At 50.4% G+C, this 22,364-nt stretch overlaps 1 protein-coding gene across 3 annotated transcripts in view; it reads right to left on the bottom strand.

Moving 5' to 3' along the window:
* PTP4A3 (protein tyrosine phosphatase 4A3) overlaps positions 1-19,587 on the bottom strand; it is a 69,344-nt gene extending 49,757 nt beyond the window's left edge. The window contains exon 1 of one of the 3 annotated variants that reach the window (XM_075352817.1): positions 19,517-19,587. The gene's annotated coding sequence lies outside the window, so the exon portion shown is untranslated. Of the gene's footprint in view, positions 1-13,519; positions 13,586-19,516 lie in introns of those variants that run through there. The other 2 variants (XM_075352819.1, XM_075352818.1) reach the window with 2 other exon arrangements.
* Positions 19,588-22,364: the final 2,777 nt, after the last annotated feature.

Here is a 22,364-nt window from a genome sequence, read left to right as displayed (position 1 = left end):
TGCAATTATTACCATCTTTTCAGTTAGCCATTAAAAGGTATCAACCACTGAGGACTCTCTGTTCTTTTAAACAGTATTATAGTAGTTATATTCTTGTATATAGGGGGCAGTATTATAGTAGTTATATTCTTGTATATAGGGGGCAGTATTATAGTAGTTATATTCTTGTACATAGGGGCAGTATTATAGTAGTTATATTCTTGTACATAGGGGCAGTATTATAGTAGTTATATTCTTGTATATAGGGGGCAGTATTATAGTAGTTATATTCTTGTACATAGGGGACAGTATTATAGTGGTTATATTCTTGTATATAGGGGCAGTATTATAGTAGTTATATTCTTGTATATAGGGGGCAGTATTATAGTAGTTATATTCTTGTACATAGGGGACAGTATTATAGTGGTTATATTCTTGTACATAGGGGCAATATTATAGTAGTTATATTCTTGTACATAGGGGCAGTATTATAGTAGTTATATTCTTGTACATAGGGGGCAGTATTATAGTAGTTATATTCTTGTACATAGGGGCAGTATTATAGTAGTTATATTCTTGTACATAGGGGCAGTATTATAGTACCTATGCATAATAATATAATATAATAATTTTGGATGATAAAAAAAAAAAAATGGTTTGGTTTGAAAATGTCTTTTCAGGTTTTCATTATTTTACTTAAAGTTTTGTAAATGTCAGATACAAGACCCTGCGACATTTTGCCTTGTTGTTGCGTCGGGGGTTTGCACAGATCAGCTTCTCATTGCAGAAGGCGGACTGTGAATGGAGGGGGCTGGGGACGACTTCAAAGGCATTCCAAGTATCTGGTGAGGATGAAGAGGGAATTACTGGCACAATACCGGCCCCTGAAAGTCCAGCTGCCAGCTAAGAGCCGGGTACCGGCCCCGGCCGGAGAACACTGGCCCACATTCCAAGCGCCGGCTTTTCTCCGCTTCAAAGACGTTCTTCCTTTCTCTATTCACCGATGAGGCGACAAGTAAATAGATAAAGTGACACTGGCACTGGGACAACAAAGGCATAAAAGGGCCCCGCCAAAAGTGCCACAATAAGGGCCACCTCACACACCGCGGCCACATTCCTAGAGGTCAATTTATTCTCTACTAAACAATGAATTTGAGCTGTGCCGCCACCAAAAGACAAACCACACGAGCTACCAAACATGGTGGTCGAGGACCTTGGGGGCACACGAGCTACCAAACATGGTGGTCGAGGACCTTGGGGGCACACGAGCTACCAAACATGGTGGTCGAGGACCTTGGGGGCACACGAGCTACCAAACATGGTGGTCGAGGACCTTGGGGGCACACGAGCTACCAAACATGGTGGTCGAGGACCTTGGGGGCACACGAGCTACCAAACATGGTGGTCGAGGACCTTGGGGGCACACGAGCTACCAAACATGGTGGTCGAGGACCTTGGGGGCACACGAGCTACCAAACATGGTGGTCGAGGACCTTGGGGGCACACGAGCTACCAAACATGGTGGTCGAGGACCTTGGGGGCACACGAGCTACCAAACATGGTGGTCGAGGACCTTGGGCACACGAGCTACCAAACATGGTGGTCGAGGACCTTGGGCACACGAGCTACCAAACATGGTGGTCGAGGACCTTGGGCACACGAGCTACCAAACATGGTGGTCGAGGACCTTGGGCACACGAGCTACCAAACATGGTGGTCGAGGACCTTGGGCACACGAGCTACCAAACATGGTGGTCGAGGACCTTGGGCGTGCACGCTAAACTTTCTTCCAAAAGTAAATCCTTCTGCGTGATTGACCCTGGTGTTGCGTCTCCGGAGGTCACCGCGCCCCCAAAAATCCAACATTTTTAGCCATTTCTATAGTTATCGAGAAGGAAGCCCAAATATTAGAAATTCTGATGGGTCAAGACGACATCTGGGGGTCAACTCTAAATGGTGGCCACAGAAGTAAGGAGCTCTCCGCCAACCAACGTGGTCACAATCTGGTCCCGAAAGCCTCTTGTGGAGGCACAAATTAAACATGCAAGCGCTATCCCGACCATGCATCCAATAAACCCATACTACACCCATAAAACTGCCATAAGAGCCTCACCTTACATAAAACCGCTCATGTAACGAGTGACTGCATGCAATGGACAAATTCCCCAAGACCCACGTTTAGGAAATACCAAACGAATGGCTCAAAAATTGGATTTCCCCATAAATGTCCACGTTGGATAATTAGTATATAAATGTTTGATTATTAGAACTTTTGCAATTCAATTGAATGCCCCGGGGACCTTCCTGCTGAACAGTCCACAACCGCAGAGGTGGCGAGGAGGGATGGAGCAGTATTCGAGTACATGCCCTGAAACCCAAGGGATGGTCGATTTCAAAAGAAAAATTGGGGTATAAATATGACTTGCCATTTTAGTGCTTAATTTCCATTGCTTTTTGATTCCAGGGATGCAGCTGGTTGGTCCCATCTGCAGGACCGCTGCAGCCATTCACTGGGCTCAGCGGTCTCATGTTGTCTACCTTGACAAGGTAATGAAAGCCAGTGACTGGTGTGGTGTAAACCACGACCACCAGTGGCAGGGGCTTTGACCAGTAATATTTTACATACTTTGACATTTTACACTTTATTCTTAAAATGCAATTAAACCCCCTCCTTGTCACAAGGGTTTTGTCTTGTGAGACTCTAGTTGCTTTCTTTTGGTTAATGACCTTTTCCTTATTGGTAGTCCATGGTTAGTCTCTCAGGTACAGCCGGTTTGTGACCATTCAGAATGAATCTATAACCGGCGTCAGGTGATGGAACTTGTGACTTTAAAGAGGAAGCTCTTTAAATAGTTCCATGTTCCATCACATGATGCCGGTTATAGATTCACTCTAAACGGACAACCTTAGATGGAGGACAACTGTGGAATCCTTTATTTTCTTCTTTCCCGTATCTTATTACCATAGTGATTAAGTCTCACGCACTCACCAGCATTCTCACTAGCCAGGGTGACAGCAGGGACAGCTAGGTACTAGGCATGTGATTGCGGCAGGGGAAGACCCAATCAGTGATGTTTTGGAGCTCAGGGTCCGGACACAGGTTAGTGTCAGATGGTTACCAGTCTTCCCTCTCCCTACCGTAAGGGCCTTCCTACCCTTTTCCAGGCCCCGTTGTATCCTCTTCGTTGTGCCATGCGATGCCTTGCCCAAGTGGAGCACTTGGCAATTGCATTTCCATCATACAGACTGGTAGTAACCCACCCATTTAATGGAAACGTAGGTGAGACGCCCAATTTCTCTTTTTAAGGTCCGGATTGTAAACCTGCTGATCGTCAGTGGAAACCCAAACAGCAGAAGACTTCATGTACCCAAATAGGCCCCCGAAAATATCTCAGACCGGTCATACGCGGTTCCTGATCCATTTCTTCCCATTTGCCCTTTGCAGGATTAGAAAGTTCTCTGTGTAACTTGCAAGGTAGGGAATGTTCCACGGGAGACGTCAACCTGTCATTCACATGGACTATATTTACCGGCTGACCTGGCCGTTCCCGCGCTCGCCCCCGGCTGGGTCGTGTCGGATCCATGTGCTGCCCGATACTTGGGACGCCTCCAGGAGCGAGCGGAGCGACGGCAGCAGCTGGATATGTGCAAGCCCGGGTATTCCTGCGCTGACCGGACTCACATATTCTCAGGCATCCAAGGTCAAAGGCAGGGTTAAAGGATCAGTAAAATCACAAAACTATATAGGAAGCTAAATAATCGCCATGTGAAGAAAAATGGCGAATCCTGGACCCCAAATAAAATAAAACACTCCAACTTTTGATTTCCTGGAAGTACAAGAAACTTCTAAAGGTGAAAATCCACAGATAAAACGAATCCATGTTCCCAATATGACCGAAATCGCCTAAATCTAGAGCACCAACATCCATCCAACTACCCAGGACCGCCAGAGCTCACCGGACCATATGCAAACATCCATCCAACTACCCAGGACCGCCAGAGCTCACCGGACCATATGCAAACATCCATCCAACTACCCAGGACCGCCAGAGCTCACCGGACCATATGCAAACATCCATCCAACTACCCAGGACCGCCAGAGCTCACCGGACCATATGCAAACATCCATCCAACTACCAAGGACCGCCAGAGCTCACCGGACCAAGTGCAAACATCCATCCAACTGCCCAAGAGCGCCAGAGCTCACCGAAACATGCGCAAGCAAACATCCAACTGCCCAGGAGCGCCAGAGCTCACCGGAACATGCGCAAACATCCATCCAACTGCCCAGGAGCGCCAGAGCTCACCGGAACATGCGCAAACATCCATCCAACTGCCCAGGAGCGCCAGAGCTCACCGGAACATGCGCAAACATCCATCCAACTGCCCAGGAGCGCCAGAGCTCACCGGAACATGCGCAAACATCCATCCAACTGCCCAGGAGCGCCAGAGCTCATCGGAACATGCGCAAAAACCAATACAATCCCAAAGATCTAAAAATGTATCCCCCTTCTTACAGAAGCAGTTTGCCATAGTCTTGTAACAAAATCTGGATATTTCATGGTCTGAACCCAACGTAAACAGTCCCGTGGCAAGACCCTTGTACCCCCCCACCGCAGTGACTGGTGAGCCAACGTCAATAAGCAAGAATACAGGATGGACCTGGGCTTCAGGGCGACCCACATTAACACGGCATTCCAGCTGTGGCACGGCATCTCACAATGTTACACAAACAGCTTTATAATGGACATGGGAATAGTAAACCTCCGAGGACTGTGAGAACCTCTGTGCCGCGCACCACAGCACAACGCACAGAGGACGAGCAAAAATAGAGAAGGAAAGCTGGGACCAAACATGAAGGCTTCCTGCACTACAGGGGGTACGTGCCAAGAAGCTCCCCTTCCTCCGCCCCGAGGAACCCACGGCTCTCCCCTTCCTCCTCCCCGAGGGACCCACGGCTCTCCCCTTCCTCCGCCCCGAGGGACCCCGCCGCTCTCCCCTTCCTCCGCCCCGAGGGACCCACGGCTCTCCCCTTCCTCCGCCCCAAGGGACCCCGCCGCTCTCCCCTTCCGCCGCCCCAAGGGACCCCGCCGCTCTCCCCTTCCTCCGCCCCTCGCCGAGGGACCCACTGTTCTCCCCTTCCTCCGCCCCGAGGGACCCACGGCTCTCCCCTTCCTCCGCCACGCGCCGAGGGACCCACTGTTCTCCCCTTCCGCCCCCCCGAGGGACCCCGCCGCTCTCCCCTTCCGCCGCCCCGTGGCGAGGATCTACTGTTCTACCCTTCATCTGCCTGACGTACGGCCACATTTGACGTGGGCATGTTTATGAGGCTCATCTCATGGCCCCATTTTCCAGGCTTGTACTTGGAACCGCAGCTCGAGTTTCCGTTTTTCCTGGTACCGCGATCTAACACATTATTATTGGAGTAATACATTTCTGTACAAACACATTTATGTTTAATTAACAGATCCTCGCGGAGAGGAACAAGACAACTCATGTCCACAACCTATAATCGCCTAATCCCCACGTCTTAATTACGCTAATCAGAGGCTGACGGGAGATGGCGGCTGAGGGAGGCCGGCGCCGGAGAGGCAGGAACGGCACGGGGCCCGGCTAATCATCAGAGCCCACCCGGGGGTCCAGAGCATCGCCACTAACCATCATGTATTTACGCAAAGATTATAGAACGATTGACAGGGGCAATGCTTTGTTGCAAATCCTTTGGAAAACATGGATCTCCTAGGGTCTGTGCACACATCGCAGTTTTGATGCTTATTTTTCTGCACTGATATGTCACAAAACCTCAAGGTTTTCTTCATGCCGGCAAACCACAGAATCCTGAAATCTCATGCAAACGCTGCTTATTTTTGCAGTGGAATTCGATCATGGCAATAAAGGGGGGATTTTAATAATGTGCTGAAAGAGGGTGTTTTTTTTGTCTTTTATTTCAAATAAATGATTTTTCGGGTGTGTGTGTTTATTTACTTTCAAATGCAGGTTAATCATGGAAGGTATCTCTGGGAGACGCCTGCCATGATTAACCTAGGACTTATGGGCTGCCATTAACTTTTAATTACCTCGATTGCCACCACACCAGGGCAATTCGGGATGAGCCCGGTTGAGTCCCGGGACTGTCGCATCTAATTGATGCGGCAATTCCGGGCGGCTGCTGGTTGATATTTTTAGGCTGGGGGGCTCCCCATCCTGAGAATTCCAGCCTTCAGCCGTGTGGCTTTACCTTGGCTGGTATCAAAATTAGGGGGGACCGCACGTCATTTTTTAATTATTTATTGTACTGCACGATATACACCCGCTCACTGGCGGCTGTGATTGGTTGCAGTGAGACAGCTGTCACTCAGCGTGGGGGCAGGTCTGACTGCAACCAATCATAGGTGTCGGTGGGCGGGGAAAGCAGTGAATACGAGAAGGAATAATGAGCGGCTGGCATTTTCAAAAGCTGGAGAAGCCGCCAGAGCTTTGTGACAGCCGTGCAGCGCCGCGGATCGGTGAGTATGAGAGGGGGAGAGAGGAGAGAAGGCGGGGGGGGGGGGGGGGGGAGGGAGGAAGAGACCAGGAGTGATTTTAAACGATTTAGATAGTTCTGCTGGACATGCTGAGCATGCTCAATAGAAGGTGATGGAGTCAGTCATCAGATTCCGCCGCTTAGTGCATTGCGGCGGAATCCGCCCCCCCCCCCCATAGACAATCATTCGACACCTTGGCGGATTCTACCGGAATCCATCAAAGTGCGTTATTTTAACAACCCCAAAAAATGCTACATGCAGGACGCTGCGTCAAAACAACAACTCAGCGTCGTCCAGCGGATGCAACGCAGACACTTGCGTTACGGTGCATCGTCAATACAAGTCTATGGCGACTAGCGCAGTGCGTTAACGGACTGCGCTATTCTCCATAGCGGCGGATTGTGCTGAACGCAAGTGTCAAAGCGGCCTAAGGCCATGTGCACACACTGCAGTTTTGTTTCTCCAGCATAAAATGCACTTCTGGCTGAAATAAAAGCATTAAAAAAAACGCATGCTTTTTTGGTGCGTTCTTTCACTATATCCAATAGAAAAATACAGGTAAAAAAAAACCCCACAAAAACAAAGTGACACAGTTTACGGCAACTGCACCAAATCTGCATGAAAACCTGGACTGTGTGGACAATGCTTAATGCTGTGTGCCCAGACTACGTTTTTTCCACGAGTTTTTCCTACAGCTTTTAATCAATACTGCAAGGGAAAAATACATCCCAGCAAAGTCTGAGAATCCTGACTTGCTGTGCACTCTGCGCAGCCCTTTCTCTGCGCAGCCCTTTCTCTGCGCAGCTTTTGGTGCAGTAAAAAAAAATCCTCACAAAAGATTTGACACGGAAATTGTTTCAGCGTTTTTCCCATCTGAATGCATAAAAAAAAAAAGCATTGAAAAAAGTTTTTTTCCGCAGCGTTTTTCCTGCCAACAGATGCAGTTTTGTGTGCAGAAAATCTGCAACGTGGCTATATACTTTAAAAAAAAAAAAAAAAAATGTGTGAACATAGCCTGACAAGCAGATATTGCCAAAAAGGGGTGAAATCCGTGCCGAACACCTGCTGCATAAATGGATGTATCATTCATGTAACAGCGCACAGGTTTTCTCCCTGGATTGATACAATGTTTATGTTATGTAGACATTTAAGAACATGAGTTGCCCTCGTTCCTGACAGTTGTGGAGCGCTCCGCTTGCTGACACAATTTGCACCCGGATGTCGGTGCCGCTCCGGTGCGTGCGCGGCTCGTTACAATGTAGTGAAGAAGTATCCGGCGTCAGGAGACACAAGTGCACCCATCGATTGCCGCCGCGGTGGAAGGAAACGCAACGTTCCCATAAAGTCGATACGAGCGTCGGCGGTGACCACGATTCACTGATTCCTTCACTTCAAAGACAACTCGACAGCTTTGTAAAAATTAATGAGTAATAGAAGGGAACGCCAAGACAAACGGAGGAGGAGGGGGCTCGGCCGATCCACCGGAGAGGGAATCCCTGACTGGTGAAACCTCCCCTGACCCCATCGCACCCGGACAACAAAAAGGTGGAAAAAAAAAAAAATCTATACACGAAAAACTGGCGACATAAGCGACGTACTGCACATCAGCACCCAATCCACACTGAGCCAAGTAAGCAACCCCTTATCACACGCCGGTTAGGCTATGTGCGCACGGAGCGTTTTTTCCGTGTTTTTCGGGTGCGTTTTTGGACTCAAAACTGCAGGACTGCTTCCCCAGCAAAGTCTATGGCTATGTGCGCACGCTGCGTTTTTTGCAGAAAAAAAAAACAAAAAAGCCCAAACAAAACAAAAACACACCCGCAGCAAAAACGCAGCGATAAAAACGCAGCTTTTTTTTATTGCGTTTCTGCGTTTTTCCAAAGCATTGCATGGGTGGAAAAACACAGGAAAAGAATTGACATGTCCATTTTTTTTTTTTTTTTTTAACAGCTCAAAAACACAGCCAAAAAAAAACAAAAAACAAAAACTGTGCGGACACCAAAAATGAAAAGTCAGACTTTGCTGGGGAAGCACAACGCTTAAAATGTTGAGCCCAAAAGCGCACCGCAAAAGCGCGGTAAAAAAACGCAGCGTGCGCACAGCCTATGACTTCATTTTTGCTGTCTGCACAACTTTTTTTTAGCTAAGTTTTTGAGGGAAAAAAAAAAAAAAAAAATATGGACATGTCAATTATTTCCTGCGTTTTTCACCCATGAAATGCATTGGAAAAATGCAGCCAAAAACGCACCGAAACGCATTTTTGCCGCTGGTGCGTTTGCGAGCATTTTTTGCAGCCAAAAATGCAGTGTTCTTGAGAAGTGCAAAAACATCACAGTGTGCACATGGCCTTAGGCTGTGCGCGCACTGAGCAATTTCTTGATGCTGCGTTTGTGGCAGCTAAAAACGCACAAAAAAAGCATGCGTTTTTACCATGTTTCGGTGCGTTTTTGGCTGTGTTTCAGATCACTGCGTTTTTCCAATGCATTGCATGGGGGGGGGGAACGTAGAAAAACACAGAAAAGAATTGACACGTCCATTTTTTTTAAGCTCAAAAACGCAGCTTAAAAAAAAAAAAAAGTGTGCGGACAGCAAAAATGAAAAGTCAGACTTTTCTGGGGAAGCAGCGCAGCGTCTCTGCAGAGTCTCTGTCCTGCTGCACACGTGCAAAACCGGGAATCAGCTGCAAAATCCAAACATGCGCAAATGTCACAGCAGATTATACCCTTGAATATTGGAAAGTTTAAAAGCCCCTCTGCCCCCCCCAAAAAAAAACAGCAGCAGAAACCGTATCAAAAACGTCGGCACACGTCAAACTGCCTCCTTCACAGCGGCCGGATCAGAGCCTGGATATGTATCAGCGGAGTAATCGTCTCGGTGATCCAAGCGTTGCCATGGCAACAGCAGAATGCCACCCAGGACTAGATTCCGAGAGCGAGCGCACCACGTGTGGTCATCCAGGAGGATATAGGCAACACAAATCCATGCCATTGCCAGTATGGGACCTGATCTATGGACCCCGGTGGAGGGAACATGATGGGGGTTGTAGTTACACCACAGATTGGAGATGTAGCTCCCTAGGAGGCGTTCTTGTTTGGGATATTACGAGCCGCCCCGGCCGCCGGGTGTTACAATCAAAGCCGTCACACAATGAGTAATGCACAAAGGTTTGGCCAAATGGCACAAAACCCAGCGTGAGTCACCGGCAAAACTAGGTTACTGTGCATCTGTGCCATCCGGCCAGGACAGGGTTGATGCCGGCTGCCCCTGGAGAAACGCAAGCTGCACCACTACAGATCCAAAAGGGTCACCCCATCCTATATAGTGATGGGCGCGAGGTCACACCGCATCCGATTCAGGGAGACTGGGGCGGCAGAAGGGGTCCACTTTCTTCTTGGGATTGATCGGGGTCCCGAAAGGTCAGGGCAATGGTTGTAGAACATGTGAGAATACCCGCCCCCATCCAATTTTTTGGGACACTTGCCCCATGATGCCCAGTGTTATGGACGAGAAGTTGACAAGGTGAACATTCGAGATTGCAAAAGGGCTCTTTCCCTCAGCACCCAGCTTTCCCATGCTCTGCTGTACACCTCAGCACCCAGCTTTCCCATGCTCTGCTGTACACCTCAGCACCCAGCTTTCCCATGCTCTGCTGTACACCTCAGCACCCAGCTTTCCCATGCTCTGCTGTACACCTCAGCACCCAGCTTTCCCATGCTCTGCTGTACACCTCAGCACCCAGCTTTCCCATGCTCTGCTGTACACCTCAGCACCCAGCTTTCCCATGCTCTGCTGTACACCTCAGCACCCAGCTTTCCCATGCTCTGCTGTACACCTCAGCACCCAGCTTTCCCATGCTCTGCTGTACACCTCAGCACCCAGCTTTCCCATGCTCTGCTGTACACCTCAGCACCCAGCTTTCCCATGCTCTGCTGTACACCTCAGCACCCAGCTTTCCCATGCTCTGCTGTACACCTCAGCACCCAGCTTTCCCATGCTCTGCTGTACACCTCAGCACCCAGCTTTCCCATGCTCTGCTGTACACCTCAGCACCCAGCTTTCCCATGCTCTGCTGTACACCTCAGCACCCAGCTTTCCCATGCTCTGCTGTACACCTCAGCACCCAGCTTTCCCATGCTCTGATATGGGAAAGCTGGGTGCTGAGGGAAAGATGTATAGCAGAGCATGGAGAAGCTGGGTGCCGAGGACAAGATGGATATCAGAACATAGGAAAGCTGGTTGCTGAGGGAAAGAGCCAAGTGTCAGTGTCATTATCCTGTACCCCAAGTGTCAGTGTACGTAGAAAGGGGGCCCAGGTCCGAACTTTGCACCGGGGCCCATCAAACTCTAGTTACGCCACTGCGTGGGAAACCATGCTTTGGCCGATCGGCTATCTGTGCCACACTTGGCCGAGCGTTCCCGCGTCCTCCGAGCCAGCTCGTGGCTCATCTCCAAAAGAACAACGCGACTGTCCGAAATCAGACGTGCGACAGACATCTCCCCATACCATCAGTTGTCAGGCGCCCCCTACACACATTAGACCATCGTCCGAACCCGTCAATATCGGCAGACATTACCATAATGTGCACAGAGGCCTCAACAGTCTGAAATCTGTATCGAGAAGCCACGTTTTGCTATTGGTAAAGCCCTAAAACGTGGCTACAATCTGCAAGGAAACTGAGCAGAAATAGTAGATTCCCTGCAGCGCCACCACAGGAGAAATTAAGCATTACACATTGAAGCATTGCATAAGAAACCCATTGACTTCACTGTGCAGAGTCCTTTGAGGCAATGCCCAAATAGCCATAATCTCAAGTATCCGCCCCCGAGGAGCGAGACTCATTATCAAAGAGGAGACTCCTGAAGAAGTGGGAGGTATATTGGTCACAGTCCTGTTATTAAACTAGCCCAAATGCCGCCTCTGGCAGGCCACCGTGACCAAGTACGGCTCAATGGGACCCGAGACCCAAAGAAACAGTGGAATCTTACGGACCGATTTAGTCGGTGGCTACAGACCCCGAAGGGTACCGGATGCAGAGCCCAGGACATACCTGTGTGTCACAAGGATTGACCTAAAGGGCAAATGTGCATTTGTAGCCTATTTATCGGACCCCCCTCCGGTCCGATGACAAACATTTGGTTGCAAAAAAACATTATCTATGGACGCCCCCCACGTACCCGCCCGTTCACCGCTCATCCACGCTGGCGGGCCGTACTAATTACTGCAGGGCCCAAACTTCCTAATTATTAGGGATGATCAAATACCTCAAATATTTGGCTTCGCGACTAGGTCACCACTATTTGATGCGCAAAGTAAGTCTAACAACTATTCTGAACTATTCGGGCTCCCATAGACTTACATTGCGCATCGAATATTCGCATAGCGGCGACCAAATCGTCGGATATTCGCGAAGCCGAATATTTGAGGTATTTGATCGTCCCTACTAATATTATAAAGCTGAACTCGTGTTCTGTGCCGATATTTATACATCAGGATGGAAAACCCGACAGAAACCACAAAAGTAACTTTCCATCACAAAAGCTAAAAAACGCGAAGTGCAAGAGTAACTGAAAGCTGCAGACACGAGGGAAACCCGCGCTCGCCCTTCCCCGCGCCGCCAAGACTCAAACACTTTCATCTTTTCCTTCCTTTCTTCCAAGAGCCATAACTTAGTTTTCCGTTGACTTATCAGGGCTTTTTTTTTTTTTTGCAGGACGAATTGCAGTTTTTTTTTTTCAATGACGCACTTTCCTGTATATTGTTTGTGGTTGCTGCGCGGTAAGATCACACGTTTTAGGCCCTGTGCACACTAGAAAAAGGATATTTCGAGTCTGAAAGATAAGCGCACTTGCGATTAAAAAAACGCACAAAAAACGCATTCATTTTACGCTTTTTTTAAGCGTTTTTGACGCTTTATGCGTTTTTGGTGCTTTTTTCCGCAAGTTGGTCCCTGCGGTCTTTTTTTTTTACCATTATCTATGGCAAATAACGCATGTACCTGCAGAAACTTGACATGCTCATTCTTTTTCTCAAGAAATTCTGCAGAAAAAAAAAAAAAACGCAGCGTGTGCACAGCTATTTTTTTCTATAGGTTTTGCTGGGGAATGTCTCCAGAAAGGTTACAACCATTTTCTCAAGAAATTTCTGCCGTAAAGACGGAAAAAACACAAGTAAAAATTGCAGTGTGCGCACAGGGCCTTACCGGCTTTTCGTTTTTGCTGCAGAAATTTCTTGAGAAATTCTTGTAACCTTTCTGCAGGCATTCCCCTGCAAAACCTATGGAGAAAAAAAAAAAAAAGCTGTGCACACTGCGTTTTTTTTCTCAAGAACATTCTTTCTGCAGAACTTCTTGAGAAAAAGAATGTTCACGTCACGTCTTTTCTGCAGGTACCTGCGTTATTTTGCCATAGATAATGTTAAAAATCCGCAGGGATCAACCTATGGGAAAAAAGCACCAAAACCGCATAAAAAAAGCGTCAAAAACACGGTAAAAACTCATGCATTTTTTGGTGCGTTATTTGTGCATTTTTAACACAAGTGCGCTAATCTTTCAGACTCAAGAAATTTCTTGAGAAAAATCCTTTTTCTCGTGCGCACAGGGCCTAAGGACAGTCATGTTGAGCAACTACACCCCAAAAACCACGCATGTGCGACAGCCACGTACAGGCGCCCACTCCAGCACTATTGATGTGGCTTTTAAATCAAAGCCATCGATCAGTGGGGTCCCACTCAAATGACTATATAACGAAAGCCGATAAGAGGGGCTGGGGCAGGCTACAGAGGGGGCACATACCGCAGTGTCAGCTTGGGGGGCGCACACTCCGACCCCTCCAGGGTAACCCCATCACCACCGAGTCAGAATAAAATCAGATTTGGGCAGAAAGTTCAGAATGTGCCAATTATGAGACTGGCTGTGCCCACGGTGAGAATGAATACGGGCAGTCACTGGAGGGGGCCGACTGCAGCCCCCCCAACCCATTATATTCCCTCCACCCTGAGCCCCAGTCTGCCCCTGTACCTGCTCCAGTCACAGCTTGTGGCACGGAGGACGGCGGGATCCTAGTGACATCAATGTGATGAACCGGGCAGAGATATGAGGGGGGTGTCTGCAGAGGGGGGGGGGTCAGGGGACGAGTCACCCAATAAGAGGACGAGCCCGGTGAGTCTCCGGCTGATCTCACCCTCCACGGTGACTCAATCCAGCAGCGAGCGGCGCAGGACGGAGCGGCTATTGTTGTGGAGAGGAATCGCCATCTGTTACTCTGATAATCCCGCTGTACAGAGCCAGTAACAATGGAGCGGAGCGGATCCACCACATTACAGCGGAGCGTACAGAGCATATCCACCCCATAATGCAGAGCATATCCACCACATATTACAGCGGAGCGTACAGAGCATATCCAGCCCATAATGCAGAGCATATCCACCACATATCAGAGCGGAGCGTATCCACCACATTAGAGCGGAGCGTACAGAGCATATCCACCACATAATGCAGAGCATATCCACCACATATTACAGCGGAGCGTACAGAGCATATCCACCCCATAATGCAGAGCATATCCACCCCATAATGCAGAGCATATCCACCACATATTACAGCGGAGCGTACAGAGCATATCCACCCCATAATGCAGAGCATATCCACCCCTTAATGCAGAGCATATCCACCACATATTACAGCGGAGCATACAGAGCATATCCACCCCATAATGCAGAGCATATCCACCACATATCAAAGCGGAGCGTACAGAGCATATCCACCCCATAATGCAGAGCATATCCACCACATATCAGAGCGGAGCGTACAGAGCATATCCACCCCATAATGCAGAGCATATCCACCACATATCAGAGCAAAGCATACAGAGCATATCCACCCCATAATGCAGAGCATATCCACCACATATCAGAGCGGAGCATAGCATACAGAGCATATCCACCCCATAATGCAGAGCATATCCACCACATAGAGCGGAGCGTATCCACCACATTAGAGCGGAGCATACAGAGCATATCCACCCCATAATGCAGAGCATATCTACCACATATCAGAGCGGAGCGTATCCACCCCATTAGAGCGGAGCATACAGAGCATATCTACCACATATCAGAGCGGAGCGTATCCACCACATTAGAGCGGAGCGTACAGAGCATATCCACCCCATAATGCAGAGCATATCCACCACATATCAAAGCGGAGCGTATCCACCACATATTACAGCGGAGCATACAGAGCATATCCACCACATATTAGAGCGGAGCGTATCCACCACATTAGAGCGGAGCGTACAGAGCATATCCAACACATAAGGAAGGAACATACAGGATTGAACATATCCACCATATCTCAGAGCGGAGCGCACAGAGCATATCCACCACATAAGGACTGAAGATATCCACCACAGAGCGGAGCGGATCCACCACATAAGGACGGAACATACAGGACAAAACATATCCACCACATTTCAGAGCAGAGCGTATCCACCACGTATCAGAGTGGAGCGTACAAAACAGAACATATCCACCTCATCAGAGCGGAGCGCACAGAGCATATCCACCCCATAGAGCAGAGCGTACAGACCGCAGAATATGAAGCACACTCTTTAATGCAAAACATATCGACAACTTATCAACGAGGTGATCAGAAGATATCCACCCCATAGAGCAGAGCGTACAGACCGCAAGATATCCACCCCATAGAGCAGAGCGTACAGACCACAAGATATCCACCCCATAGAGCAGAGCGTACAGACCACAAGATATCCACCCCATAGAGCAGAGCGTACAGACCACAAGATATCCACCCCATAGAGCAGAGCGTACAGACCACAAGATATCCACCCCATAGAGCAGAGCGTACAGACCACAAGATATCCACCCCATAGAGCAGAGCGTACAGACCACAAGATATCCACCCCATAGAGCAGAGCGTACAGACCACAAGATATCCACCACGTATCAACCACTGCACATCAGAATAGAACATAAAGAACAGCCACCCCATAGAGCGGAGCGGGGATATACCCCATGCGCCGCACGGGGGACACACCCCACATATACAGCACGGGGGCGGTATACACGGGGAATAAACCCCACATATACAGCACGGGGACTGTATACACGGGGGACACACCTCACATATACAGCACGGGGACTGTATACACGGGGGAAACACCTCACATATACAGCACGGGGACTGTATACACGGGGGAAACACCTCACATATACAGCACGGGGACTGTATACACGGGGGACACACCTCACATATACAGCACGGGGACTGTATACACGGGGGACACACCTCACATATACAGCACGGGGACTGTATACACGGGGGACACACCTCACATATACAGCACGGGGACTGTATACACGGGGGACACACCTCACATATACAGCACGGGGACTGTATACACGGGGGACACACCTCACATATACAGCACGGGGACTGTATACACGGGGGACACACCTCACATATACAGCACGGGGACTGTATACACGGGGGACACACCTCACATATACAGCACGGGGACTGTATACACGGGGGACACACCTCACATATACAGCACGGGGACTGTATACACGGGGGACACACCTCACATATACAGCACGGGGACTGTATACACGGGGGACACACCTCACATATACAGCACGGGGACTGTATACACGGGGGAAACACCTCACATATACAGCACGGGGACTGTACACGGGGGACACACCTCACATATACAGCACGGGGACTGTATACACGGGGGAAACACCTCACATATACAGCACGGGGACGGTATACACGGGGGACACACCTCACATATACAGCACGGGGACGGTATACACGGGGGACACACCTCACATATACAGCACGGGGACGGTATACACGGGGGACACACCTCACATATACAGCACGGGGACGGTATACACGGGGGACACACCTCACATATACAGCACGGGGGCGGTATATACGGGGGTATACACCCCACATATACAGCACGGGGGCAGTATATACGGGGGTATACACCCCATACACAGCATGGGGGCAGTATACACGGGGGATACACCCCATACACAGCACGGGGGCAGTATACACGGGGGATACACCCCATACACAGCACGGGGGCGGTATACACGGGGGACACACCTCACATATACAGCACGGGGACTGTATACACGGGGGACACACCTCACATATACAGCACGGGGGCGGTATACACGGGGGACACACCTCACATATACAGCACGGGGGCGGTATACACGGGGGACACAGCTCACATATACAGCACGGGGGCAGTATACACGGGGGATACACCCCATACACAGCACGGGGACTGTATACACGGGGGACACAGCTCACATATACAGCACGGGGACTGTATACACGGGGGACACAGCTCACATATACAGCACGGGGACTGTATACACGGGGGACACACCTCACATATACAGCACGGGGACTGTATACACGGGGGACACACCTCACATATACAGCACGGGGGCGGTATACACGGGGGACACACCTCACATATACAGCACGGGGGCGGTATACACACCTCACATATACAGCACGGCGACTGTATACACGGGGGACACACCTCACATATACAGCACGGGGACTGTATACACGGGGGACACACCTCACATATACAGCACGGGGACTGTATACACGGGGGACACACCTCACATATACAGCACGGGGACTGTATACACGGGGGACACACCTCACATATACAGCACGGGGACTGTATACACGGGGGACACACCTCACATATACAGCACGGGGACTGTATACACGGGGGACACACCTCACATATACAGCACGGGGACTGTATACACGGGGGACACACCTCACATATACAGCACGGGGACTGTATACACGGGGGACACACCTCACATATACAGCACGGGGACGGTATACACGGGGGACACACCTCACATATACAGCACGGGGGACACACCTCACATATACAGCACGGGGACTGTATACACGGGGGACACACCTCACATATACAGCACGGGGACTGTATACACGGGGGACACAGCTCACATATACAGCACGGGGACTGTATACACGGGGGACACAGCTCACATATACAGCACGGGGACTGTATACACGGGGGACACAGCTCACATATACAGCACGGGGACTGTATACACGGGGGACACAGCTCACATATACAGCACGGGGACTGTATACACGGGGGACACACCTCACATATACAGCACGGGGACTATATACACGGGGGACACACCTCACATATACAGCACGGGGGCGGTATACACGGGGGACACACCTCACATATACAGCACGGGGGCGGTATACACGGGGGACACACCTCACATATACAGCATGGGGGCGGTATACACACCTCACATATACAGCACGGCGACTGTATACACGGGGGACACACCTCACATATACAGCACGGGGACTGTATACACGGGGGACACACCTCACATATACAGCACGGGGACTGTATACACGGGGGACACACCTCACATATACAGCACGGGGACTGTATACACGGGGGACACACCTCACATATACAGCACGGGGACTGTATACACGGGGGACACACCTCACATATACAGCACGGGGACTGTATACACGGGGGACACACCTCACATATACAGCACGGGGACTGTATACACGGGGGACACACCTCACATATACAGCACGGGGACTGTATACACGGGGGACACACCTCACATATACAGCACGGGGACTGTATACACGGGGGACACACCTCACATATACAGCACGGGGACTATATACACGGGGGACACACCTCACATATACAGCACGGGGGCGGTATACACGGGGGAATACACCCCATACACAGCACGGGGGAGGTATACACGGGGAATACACCCCATACACAGCACGGGGGGCAGTATATACGGGGGTATACACCCCATACACAGCATGGGGGCAGTATACACGGGGGATACACCCCATACACAGCACGGGGGCAGTATACACGGGGGATACACCCCATACACAGCACGGGGGCAGTATACACGGGGGATACACCCCATATACAGCACGGGGGGCACTATACACGGGGGATACACCCCATATACAGCACGGGGGGCACTATACACGGGGGATACACCCCATACACAGCACGGGGGCAGTATACACGGGGGATACACCCCACACACACAGCACGGGGGCAGTATACACGGGGGATACACCCCATACACAGCACGGGGGGCACTATACACGGGGGATACACCCCACACACAGCACGGGGGGCACTATACACAGGGGATACACCCCACACACAGCACGGGGGCAGTATACACGGGGGATACACCCCATACACAGCACGGGGGCAGTATACACGGGGGATACACCCCAGATATACAGCACGGGGGCACTATACACGGGGAATACACCCCATACACAGCACGGGGGCAGTATACACGGGGGATACACCCCAGATATACAGCACGGGGGCAGTATACACGGGGAATACACCCCATACACAGCACGGGGGCGGTATACACGGGGAATACACCCCATACACAGCACGGGGGCGGTATACACGGGGAATACACCCCATACACAGCACGGGGGCGGTATACACGGGGGATACACCCCATACACAGCACGGGGGCAGTATACACAGCACGGGGGCAGTATACACGGGGGATACACCCCATACACAGCACGGGGGCAGTATACACGGGGGATACACCCCATACACAGCACGGGGGCAGTATACACGGGGGATACACCCCATACACAGCACGGGGGCAGTATACACGGGGGGATACACCCCATACACAGCACGGGGGCAGTATACACGGGGTTTCCCCCCATATACAGCACGGGGGCGGTATACAGAGGGGTGATTATACACCGCACACGGTCCTGTACGTCGCTCCGCCCGGCACAGCGCTGCTGACTACGTGATATAACGGGAATCTCAGCTCTTTGTGCCTCCGGCCGTTGCCCGGGCCCCGGCAGACATCTTTCACTGCTCCCTCCCTCTCCGCCTCGGCCGCAGCTTACCGTGCTCTCCGCCCGATCTCCAGCCGCGATGCTTCACCGTGGTGCTGCGTGCCGATACTGCCTCCCCCGCCACCGAGCGGCCCCGCCTCTAGTGCACGCCCCGCCCATCTAGTGAACACGCCCCCTTTGCTATACAAGCGATAGAGCCACGCCCTACTACGAACAACGTCAGGCTCACCACGCCTCCTTTTGAGTGTCACACGTCTCATACGCTCTAAACTCCGCCCACCGCTCGGTAACCCTGGACACGCTGATTGGGCGAGGCTCCAGTGAAACTATGTGGCCGTCACGTGACCTGGAGCAAAGGAGACCCGAGTGTCCTGAGGTGACCTGCACCCCGGGCAGAGAGGGAGGGAAACCCCGCACAGCCTGGACCACCGGCCTAGGAAACCCGGGAGCCGCCCCCCACACCGTCAGCCATTGTACCCGGAGAACTTACGGCATCATACATGGTGATAGTGGGTACAGTGCTCAGCACATGGTATCACACAGGAGAGGATTAGATACACTGCTCAGCACATGGTATCACACAGGAGAGGATTAGATACAGCTCAGCAGACAGTATCACACAGGATAGGATTAGATACACAGCTCAGCAGACAGTATCACACAGGATAGGATTAGATACACAGCTCAGCAGACAGTATCACACAGGATAGGATTAGATACATGGCTCAGCAGACAGTATCACACAGGAGAGGATTAGATACACGGCTCAGCAGACAGTATCACACAGGAGAGGATTAGATACAGCTCAGCAGACAGTATCACACAGGATAGGATTAGATACACGGCTCAGCAGACAGTATCACACAGGATAGGATTAGATACACGGCTCAGCAGACAGTATCACACAGGATAGGATTAGATATACAGCTCAGCAGACAGTATCACACAGGAGAGGATTAGATATACAGCTCAGCAGACAGTATCACACAGGATAGGATTAGATACACGGCTCAGCAGATAGTATCACACAGGAGAGGATTAGATATACAGCTCAGCAGACAGTATCACACAGGATAGGATTAGATACACGGCTCAGCAGATAGTATCACACAGGAGAGGATTAGATACACAGCTCAGCAGACAGTATCACACAGGAGAGGATTAGATATACAGCTCAGCAGACAGTATCACACAGGATAGGATTAGATACACAGCTCAGAAGACAGTATCACACAGGAGAGGATTAGATACACGGCTCAGCAGATAGTATCACACAGGAGAGGATTAGATACACAGCTCAGAAGACAGTATCACACAGGAGAGGATTAGATACACAGCTCAGAAGACAGTATCACACAGGAGAGGATTAGATACACAGCTCAGCAGACAGTATCACACAGGAGAGGATTAGATACAGCTCAGCAGACAGTATCACACAGGAGAGGATTAGATACAGCTCAGCAGACAGTATCACACAGGAGAGGATTAGATACACAGCTCAGCAGACAGTATCACACAGGAGAGGATTAGATACAGCTCAGCAGACAGTATCACACAGGAGAGGATTAGATACACAGCTCAGCAGACAGTATCACACAGGATAGGATTAGATACACGGCTCAGCAGATAGTATCACACAGGAGAGGATTAGATACACAGCTCAGCAGACAGTATCACACAGGAGAGGATTAGATACAGCTCAGCAGACAGTATCACACAGGATAGGATTAGATACACGGCTCAGCAGATAGTATCACACAGGAGAGGATTAGATACACAGCTCAGCAGATAGTATCACACAGTAGAGGATTAGATACAGCTCAGCAGACAGTATCACACAGGAGAGGATTAGATACAGCTCAGCAGACAGTATCACACAGGAGAGGATTAGATACAGCTCAGCAGACAGTATCACACAGGAGAGGATTAGATACACGGCTCAGCAGATAGTATCACACAGGAGAGGATTAGATACAGCTCAGCAGATGGTATCACACAGGAGAGGATTAGATACACGGCTCAGCAGATAGTATCACACAGGAGAGGATTAGATACAGCTCAGCAGATGGTATCACACAGGAGAGGATTAGATACACGGCTCAGCAGATAGTATCACACAGTAGAGAATTAGATACAGCTCAGCAGACAGTATCACACAGGAGAGGATTAGATACAGCTCAGCAGACAGTATCACACAGGAGAGGATTAGATACAGCTCAGCAGACGGTATCACACAGGAGAGGATTAGGCCCACCTCACCGGACGCACAGGGCACGCAAGCGGTCTTCACACACACTGATTTCCTTACCTGCCTCACCGCTGTATCCCCAAGCCCCATTGGCCACTAAACAAACCGGATTTCTGAGGCATAAAGCTCCTGTTCCCAGGCACCTGTGGACTCCAATCATTCACTCTTTCTGCCTTGTGCATATGAACTAAGTCTTAGGCCCCCTTCACACGTCCGTGAAAAACACGCACGTGTGTTACGGGCCGTTTTTCGGGTCCGTGTCCCGTTTTTGTGTCCGTTTTTATGGTCCGTGTGGCACCTGTGTGAATTGCGTATGCTAGCCGTGTTTGTGTGCAGAACGTCCGTGTGTGCGTGTGGAATTAACGTGTATGTGTACGTGGAATGTCCGTGTGGAATGTCCGTGTGTGTGATGCACAATGTCATTTATAAATGTCGGCTGACAGCAGACAGAGTTGCGCGATGAGAATGAACTCGGGTGAACTTCACCCGACTTCATCCTCATACCGCGGCTCTGTCTGTGTCGAGTACTGATTAGCGGTCACCTGTGAAGGATTCACAGGTGACCGCTAATCCCCCGAGTGACTGAAGTTTCCCCCCCTCTCTCATACTCACCGTTCCTCGATCCCCGGCGCGGCGCTGCACGGCATTCAC

Source organism: Anomaloglossus baeobatrachus, chromosome 6 (genome assembly GCF_048569485.1).
Source record: "Anomaloglossus baeobatrachus isolate aAnoBae1 chromosome 6, aAnoBae1.hap1, whole genome shotgun sequence".
Classification (NCBI taxonomy): Eukaryota; Metazoa; Chordata; class Amphibia; order Anura; family Aromobatidae; genus Anomaloglossus; species Anomaloglossus baeobatrachus.
The sequence above is the reverse complement of the archived record's forward strand: the minus strand, read 5'-3'. Positions and strand labels throughout refer to the sequence as shown.